This window comes from Lepidochelys olivacea (assembly GCF_965140295.1).
Source record: "Lepidochelys olivacea isolate rLepOli2 genome assembly, chromosome: 9".
In the NCBI taxonomy this organism is placed as follows: Eukaryota; Metazoa; Chordata; order Testudines; family Cheloniidae; genus Lepidochelys; species Lepidochelys olivacea.
In genome coordinates, this window is record NC_140419.1 from 65,022,209 (window position 1) to 65,031,854 (window position 9,646).

Here is a 9,646-nt window from a genome sequence, read left to right on the forward strand (position 1 = left end):
AGCTCTCCCGCACACTCCCCCAATCAGTTACACTGTGTGTTGGCTGGGCAAGGAAGACATTCGTTTTTCCTATTAGCACCACTATTGGAAATGTGGACAAGTAGTTTCTGTGTCTGGGCTGGTATATTTTCATGACAAATATCCCTCTGCTCAGCCTCCACAGGTGTGACTGGCAGAAGTGTTCAGCCCTCACTCCTCTAATTATTCAGTACCTCTGAAAATCAGGCCTTCTACATAAATCCTTTCCTCATTTAGGTGCTCCCCTCCCACCTAGACCCAGGGAAAAGGATTGGTGCTTTCCTTTCAGACAGGCTCTGTAACTGGAGGTTGATATTCCCTGGGACCAAACTCTCCTTGCTCCCTGACTTATTCCTTACCCCTACCTCCAGTTCTCCCTGTCTTGAATACTCACTTCTGCCTCAGCAATCAGACCCTTTTCCTGGGACAGAGCCAGCTTGGGCAAAACACCAGAAATGGGTAAATAGCCTGAAAATTAAAGGCTAAAAAGGAAACCCCTTCTAATGAAAAATAATCTGCAGGTCCAACACAGAGCAAAAGGATAAGAAGTTGCTTCATTTTGCGTGTAAATGTAGGAGATTAGATTAGATTTGATTAGATTAGATTAGATAGGTCTGTGTGCAGTTCCAGCCCTTCCTGAACTGAAGAGAAGGCACACAAGCTGTATTCTTGGCTGCTCACAGAGAGAAGGGACAGAGGCAGGGTGGCACAGACTTGATGGAAGTGTCCTTTGTTTTAATTTGACATTCTTTTGTTTCTCCAAATGAATCTATTTTAACCCTATTAGTTAATCTGTCCCCCTGCTTTCCGCCATCACTCCCATGTCCCCTCATGCATCACTGGCTCAGCCAAGTTTCAGCACAGTCTCCCAACTGCTTGCAAAACTCCTAGGGCCTGAGAGGTAAAGGTCAGACAGCGCTCCATTCACACACACATCTACACTCACACACACACACAATGGGGAAGAGTCTCTTTCCCCCTTTGAGACAGGCGGGTTTGGGGTTCATCAAATGGGTCTCTGGAAAAACTATGGAGAAAATTCTCCCTGGGCTACATCTGCTTAGTACCCTTCACCCGTTGCTGCTGGTGCATGCTGGGAATTTTGCAAGCTAAGGAACATGCATTACCCAACCCCATTGCCATAATTTCACTGCACATTGTTTAAAGAGAATTTAGTGCTGGATGGAGTGCTGGATTGAAACAGCCCTGGAGACAGAAAAACAGGTAACACATGGAAGCAACAATTACTGCAGAACAGCTCTTTGGGGCCCTTTAGGTAAAATAATAAAATAATAATACCTAGCACATATGTATATATATATATGACACTTTCCATTCAGAGACCTCAGAGTGCTTTACAAAGGAGGTCAGTCTCATTATTTCTATTTTTCAGATGGGGAAACTGAGGCCCAGAACATTGACGTGATTTGGCAAAGCTCACAATCCCAGTCAATGGTAGGGATGGGAACAGAACTCAGGAATCCACCTCATAGTTCAGCACCCTATGTGTGTTGAACGTGTTTCAATCCAGTATAAAATAGGATTAATTTACAAAATTTAGATCTGGATCCAGATTTGGATTCTGACTTTACTTCCCCAGTTCTGGGTGCTTGATCTGGGTGTGTGGTACAGCACTGTCTCCATTATTATGTATATCCTGCCAAAATGAAACTTCTATTGCTCCTTTAACTATGGCGGCACTTCCACTCCACCAAACACCTTAACACCAGACATAGCTAGCCACAAAAGCAGGGAGACTAATTCTAATCGTTCATCTCCAACCACGGTGATGAAAATGCGATAGGATCCTGAAGGAAGTTGCATTTAAACGTAAGCAAAATAAAACACTAGTAAATGCACCATAGAGAACAGCCCTATGTTGGAAGGGAGACGTAGTATGGGACCTAATAGGCTTTTCAATTTCTAACATTTATGATCTCGAACCAGCATGAAGTACAACAGAAGGGTGTTTCTCCTGCTTTGGTCTCTAACAACCAGGAAGCCTGTGGAACTAGTGCAGTGGTTTGCCCAGACCTGCCAGAAATGAGAACTGAATCGTGTGGAAGTGTTCATCCCAGCTGGCCTGGGTCTTGTGCTCCCAGGTCTCTGCCATTCGGAGGGGGGTTACATTAAACACGTTGCTTTTCATCCTTTCTTGCTGTAAGTTATTCTGAAGAGCTGCTGGGCTCCTGAGCTGTTTCCTTTGTGCCCTGCATGGCCCCTCACCCAGTCCCCTCCTGCTGTATCCTTGGTGCTCAGCCCTGACAGGTGGGAGGCTCTAGGTCTGAAGCCTCCCTGAGAAACCCTGAGGCCCAAGCCAAAACCCCTGAGGTTTCGGGACCGACCTCTCACAGTCATTGACCTCGTTTTCCAGGCGAGGGTATGTCTATGATTAAAATGCTACAGTGGTGCCCCTGCATCGTCGCAGGTGGGCCACTATAGCGCTTCAGCATAGACCATATCTACAGGAACAGGAGAGGTTCCCCCATCAGAGTAGTTAATCCACCTCCCCGAGAGGCAGTAATGAGGTCGACAGAAGAATTCCCTAGTGCTGTTGACACCAGGGGTGAGGGGAGTATGAGGGGGTGGATTTCTCACACCGTTGCGAGATGTAGCTAGACCAGTGACAGTTCCTAGTGGAGCCTAGTTCTTAGTTTCTAGGGGATGTAGGGGGCCAGCCCAGGCAGGGAGGGTTTAGCCTCTCTAGATGTAAAGCTGGATCTTTGCTGCCACACCCTGGAGCTCTGCGGATCGAGATAAATGGGACACACTTGCCAGCCCCTAGGCAGTGGTTCTGCACAAGGAAAACAAGGGCAATGACTTTTTCCAACCCCCAAACCAGCTTGTTTTGCCTGACTCACTGAGAAGCTTCTGCCCCAGCCTCAGGCCCTGAAGGGGATGGTGGGGAAGGGGCAAGGCTCTTAAACAACAAGCAATTATTAAACTCCCAGCTCAGAGGCGCTTTTGTTCTCTCCACTTTTAACAGCCACTCCCCTCTGTAGACCCAGGAGCTGGGATATGGGGGCACCTAGTGGGGAGATCAGAGACTACAGTATGTCTGCAGCCTTTCGGCCTCAGAAACCAAAGACAGCAATTGCTAGAACCCAGAGCCACTGTCAGAGGCTAAATCCAGATGGAGTCACAGATACCAGTCCACAGAGCAGAGGCCGAAGAGGACTCAGGTATGTTCCAGGGGTTAGTTCTGGAGGGGGTTCAGCACTGTGCTGGGGACCTAGGAATTGGTGTGGTCAAGAGGGACTCGTCCCATGTTGGGAGCTCAGGACTCCTAGGTGAGGATGTGGTGCAGGAAAGGGGACTCAGTCAGCTGGCAGGGAGTCCAGGATCACTGCTGTAAAGAGCCCTTGGCCAGGGGCCCGTGCAGTAAATGGGGACACCCAAGAGTGGTGATGGGCTCAGTCTACACTGCCCAACCCTGAGGGAATGTTATCAGGGTGAGGAATCTCCCCCAAAGGGAACGAGAGCTGGTTCCTGGACACACAGGAGCCATGGAAATCCACCTGGTGCCTTTAATCCCTTTCCCTAATTCAAAAGGGCCAGGATCTGACTGTGCAGCTTCCCCTGGTCTAGGTAGGAAAGGGAAAGAGCAGGTTGTATCAGCTCTGTTGCTTGACTGGCAAACAGGCTGGTTGTTACATAAAAGACCTATAGCCCAGAACAGCCCTCACCAGCTGGCACAGGATCTGAGAGTCAGACACACCCAGATACCACAGACACTGAGGCATTCAGGTCACACAAACACAAGGTCAAGGAGTTGACAGAGGCTCTCAGGGCTCCTGTGATATCAGGGCTCTTGCACCCCAGTGGCCATTCTCATTGCAGTATCTCCGCACATGCACAGCCACCCGCAATATCATGGTTTTCAAGCAGTGAGGGAGGTGTGGACTCCAGTAGTGAGTGATGTCCTAGCTGGGAAGGGACACTGTGTCCCACACATTTGCTCCTGAGCAGGGGCACGAGTTGGTGAAGGCTAAGCACACCTTATAAATCATAGGACACTAAAGAGCCCCTGTCTCCCACTTCCCAGCCACACTGATTCTTCCCCAGGCTTCTATCAAAATGATTACAAGTGTTCAGAAACTCCCAGTCCTAAAACCACCCCTCACATCACACAGCTTTGGCTACTTCGGAACATAAAAGAAGCTCACCTGAACCAAGGATCGATGCACCTTCTTAAGGAGCAAAGCCCAGATCCTCAAAGGGATTTACGCTCCTAACTTCCACCGAAATCGAAGGAAGTGAGGAGCCTAAATACTTTTGAGGATCTGGGCCCAAGTGTCTGCTAAGTGTCTCCGGGGATAAGGCCCCACTAAAAATCAGTGAAAACTGAGCAAGAGGAGGTGTTTACTTTACACATGTTAAGATGTGCTTAGCCCACTAACAATAGAAGCAAAATATGGTGTGCTGAGACCACTGCCTATCATGCTGTCCAATACTGTCCCATTGTTTTCTTGCACAGTTCTTTCTTCCTCACTAGGCATCATTGTGACCCAGGCTTTACGGCTGACTTACTCATGGTCTTATATGGCATAATTTTATTGCTGAAAATTCCCTTTCCCTCATGGCTAATCCTTTAAATGCCTCAATTGGTCCCACTGCCTTCCGTGTTTCATAATTGGTAGTGCTGTCTGAGCCTCCACCTCCTCCACCTCAACAACAGTGATAAGTTGTCCAAGGTCGTTGCTTGTGCATACTTCCCTCAATGGTTTCCTCAGACTCTCTTCATTGAGTAATTTCTCATAAAACTGCTGTCACCTCCTAATGATTTCACTGGCTTCCACCAGTGCTCTTCCATTTTTGTTTTTGACACACCTCATGACTCCCAAGTCCCCTGTGCTTCTTTGCCCAATCTTGGCTAATGCATATATTCCTTTCCCCACTTCCTGAATAAGTAGCCCTGCATATAAGGCTTTAAGTGCTTGGCCCTTAGCTTCTGCAACAGCTCTTTTTGCCTTTTCCTCCTGCTTGTATTCCTCACCACTTCCTGCCCTTCTTACTTTCTGCCATTGCTTAAACTTTTCCTCCTTCTTTGTTACTGCCTTCTGCACATCACTGGACCAGCACTATGTCTCCCGGCCATGGAATTTCCCTTCTTTCATTTGCGCACAGCCAGCATTTGCCCTTTCTGTAATGTGTTTGGATATTTTCCCCCAAATCATGTTAGTATCATTGTGGTTGGTTTGGTTGTTGTCCAACCTTCATTGAACTTCATCCTTAAACCTGAGACTACCCAGGAGCCTCTGCCACTTTGTCCTTTGTTCCACAATTTGTCCCGCACTAGCCTTTACACCCAGAACTCCATTACAAGTAATCTATGTTGCTCCTCCACAATCTGCTCTCCCGGAATCACTTTGCAATCTGTACTGCAGTCCAAACAATAAATAATCATAACCAAGAGTCAGCAGAGCCAGTTTTACCTCCCCCACCAAAGAAATGATGCTCCTCCGGCAAGCACTTCTGAAAAAGCCTCGTCCAACAAGCCACAGCGCTGGATGCAACTGCCTTTGCTCAGACTCTTTTCTATCAGAAACTGCACTGTAAAGGATAAAGTCTTATCCCATTGAAGTCAATGGGAATTGTGCAGTTGACTTCACCAGGGTCAGAATCCCTGCTCACAGTGAGGTCAGTGGGAACTTTGCTGATGATGTCAGTTGGAGCAGGAGCAGGATCTAAATTTTGGCCCAAACTGTCAAGGTGCTGAGCCTCCGCTGTAGCTGTAGCTTTCAGGAACTCTGTAGCTTTCAGGAACAGGCCGGTTCTACATAGGAAAGGCATCCCTTTCTGCTGTGCTTAGCTTTGAGGACATGAGCAGAAGTGACAGCTGCCAGCTGACTCACAGTGTGTGTTATGGTTCGTACACAGACAGGTCTCCACAAGGACACAGATGGGCCATGCTTGCTATTGGGTTTAGTTGTTTAACCCTTTGTAGTCCTGGTGATCTTCAAAGTTTGGAAATAACTTTTTTTCTCCCCCACCAGGACTTTTCTGTCTCTGTTTTGCCAACCCGGCTCTTCATGGTGTTAATTCTGAGCTGAACACAAATCTTAGCTCTAGAGAGGTCTCTGTTCTCTCTTGCATCAGCATTCTCCATGACTGACATTGGTACATCTGCCACTCTCCAAGATGCAAAGGTGGGAGAAGGCAGCACAAGCAGGTGGATCACACCCATACTCTGCCCTCTCCAGTGGCTACTTACCCAATGCCAGACCCATTCCACAAACCTGGTTCTTAGCCTCAATGCCCTACATGGCGTAGGGCCGGGCTATTGCAGAGAGACCTCACACCTCTACACCACCAGGGCATGACGGAACTAAGCTGGACACAGTCCAGGATTGAACTTGTGGAGGTGGGTGGCAGATGTTCTCTGCAGAGGGAACCTGATTATGGAATCCGCTGCCACTGTAAACCAGGATAGGCAAGTCTAACCAAATATAGGACCCAATGCAGGACTCATTTCTTTCAGTAAACCATCCATTAGGAAGTGAGCAGGGAAACACCCTAACTGGGGCTGGATTTTTATACACCCTAATTGGGGCTATAACCAACCTGGATTTATTTACTGTACTTTTAAGTAAACAGCTTTAATCTATGGCAAATGGTTGTGATCTTTGTTCCTCTTCCTCGGGGGAACTGATCTACATCTAAATGCATATAAGGAACAGCTCCCAGACACCACTGGGACTGGCACCTTAGAAATATGGATAACAATAAAATACTGCTTAATGAATAGTAAAGTCCACACCCTTCCCTTGCTGATTTTGAACACTCCCTCTCGCTCAGCTAGGGTTCTCATCTACTCACTTTGGTCCTCCAGGTGCCAGATGTACATGGCTGAGCTGAAACTAGCAAAACCCTTTGGAGGAGGAGGACACAGGATAGATAGGGAAAAGAGGAGCAGCAGGGATAAGAAAGACAGCAGCAATAGAGGTGAAGACAGCTGTAGGGGAGGTGAAGATATTCATGAAGGGGAGGGAGGGAAGAATCCTGAGGGGTGAGTAGGAAGGGGAAAGTCGGTGGCTGAACGAATGCACACTGCTATATTTCTTCATCAGCTGCTTGTGACTCTGTTTCTGAAGCCAGAGCATTCAGTAGGAAAGAGCAGAGATCTTAGATCAAGGTTTGTTAGTTACCTGCTGTGGGGTCAGCACAAGGTATTGTGTTTTTGTAGGTCCTAACAAATGGAACAGTAGAGATGGAAACAAAATCTCTGTATTCTAAAAGAATTTCTGCTCATGAGGTCTGACTTTTATGGTACAATCCAGTTTTGAGTTTAAAGTCCAATATATCCCTAAACACAACTCCTAAGAGGGTGTTCCCAGGCAAGATTCCTTGCTGTCCTGCTGGGGCAGATTCCTTCAATAGCCTCTGTGGTGCAAAGAGCTGTGCTAGCTAAGCCCAAATATGGAAGAAAAGTTCTAAACCTACCGTAAAAGCAGGAATTGAAATCTTGAGCGCAGCTGGTTTGGGGCTGCACATACCAGAATGTGGAAGTGATCTGGCCTATGACATTGGTGGAGAATATACAGATGGATCTAGGACAAGCAAGGCTTCTAGGTCAAAAGGTTTGCTTGTGCATGAGCCCCACAGTGAGGCAGAACAGCTCCCCAGGTGGCGCTGGATTCTTGAAATCAGGGCTTGCTTGACAGTTCCCTGTTCTCCCTGCTTCACCAACCCTACAGAGCCCCTTCTGAACACAGAACAGTCAGAGGCCAGGATGGTTCTGAGTAACCACCAGTTGTGTGGCCATGGTGGCCCAAGCAGCACAGATCCTTTTGTTGCAGACAGGGCCACACAAACAGAGGCAGCATCATGACATGCTGAGGCAATCATTACAGATGCAAGTGGCCGGGGTATGCTCCTGCCAAGCAAACCCTTTGGCAGCTTCCAAAACCCAGTGCTATCATAAATGCCGGAGCAGTGAGGGAAAAAAGGAGGGCAAAAGTAGGGCACTAAGTAGGGCAACATGAAAGCGCTCAGCAATATCCATGGCGTGCACATCCCCAACCATTCATCTCAATGCTACTGCACCACAAAAAGTCCTTTCAAATGCAGCTTGCCTCTGTGGTGGACCGCAAGGAAAGGGTAGTACCTCCTAAACCCATTAGCTGCTTACAGCTAGTGTATGTCTATGCTGCAATCACAGGGTGTGACTGCAGCTTTAATCTGCAAGCAATTACCAAGTGTTCTAGCAGGTTTGTACAGTCTGTGCTGAAGCTCACACTGCCGCAGCTCCAGTGTTCCATGAGCGAGCAAGACTGCAGCTAGTGGGTATATCCACTTGAGCAGCAATCACACGCTCTGACCGCAGCAAAGACATACTCTATAGACTGAGTAAGGTTTCCCATAGAAAAGGGAGCAGGTGGCTTACAGGACTGAAGATGAGCTATGTAGCCCGCCCCCATTAGGTTGCCAGTTTGAATCAGCACAAGCTAGGAGTGACTGAAAACTTGCTACCACAGCTTGTCAAATAATATTCTTCAAATAACTGAGTTCTGTGATATTTTTCAAATGAATTATCCAGCTCCAGTTATTACCATCTGATGCCTATCGACTGCCCACTGCCAATGGTTCTCAGCCTGTTTCCTCATCACACAAGCCATCACCACAATTGGCACTAGTACATTGTACGGTTGCCAACATTGCATTTCAAAAATAAGGGACTGTTTTCTTAGCACCCTGCCCCACTCCTCCTCCCAATATACTTATTATTATAATTAATTATAATAATGATAATTAATAATAATTAATCAGTACTCACCTACATTCACCAGGGATATTTCTTGCTGCTTTTTGCAGCACTCAGCAACTCCCAATCTTGTTGTACAGAGATGAAAAAATAAAGGTTGTCCCTTGTAATAAGGGACTGTTGATAACCCTAGTACGTTGCCCTTCTCTAGTCCCTTCCATCCACAGGTCTGAAAGTGTTTTCCCTCACTGAGATAGGTCATCATCATTTTGCATATAAGGAAACAAGCATACAGAAGTTACATGACTTGCCCAAAACAAGACAACAGTGGAGGCCAGAGTAGTACTTAACCCTCCTGATTCCAAAGCCCATTATCCTAACCTTATCCTTCCCCTCTTAGCAACTTGAGGCCTGAGCTTGCTCCTATCCATATTAACTGGGGTGTTTCTACACTAGAAAATTCCGTAAAACTTTCCAGTAACAGACCCGCTGCACCAAAGCTAGCAAAGGTAGCATTGCCAGCACTCATGAGTGTATTGCGAGTCATGTGACATTTACTGTTTTTTTAAGACCCCCATCTCCTAGAGCTGGGAGTCTTAGCTTTCATTTGGAAACCAGAAGGCAAAGAAAAATAACCCACTTTTTTTTTTAATCTTATGATTGTTGAGGGGCCTGACTCATGATTTGTGGGCAATACTGTATTATTTAACTCAATGGGAGTATGGGATCCTGTATGCCAACCCCCAACATTCAAAATTCATGAGTCCCCAGAAAATCATGAGATTATTTTAAAAAAATAATATATTTTAGATTCTTTTTGTTTTCTGATTCCAGAGCCTTTAGGGTGCAGCCGCTTGACAGTTTCATGCTTTTTTCAGCAACTCTTAAGACTAGACACTTCAATTCATATATATATGGTAAATG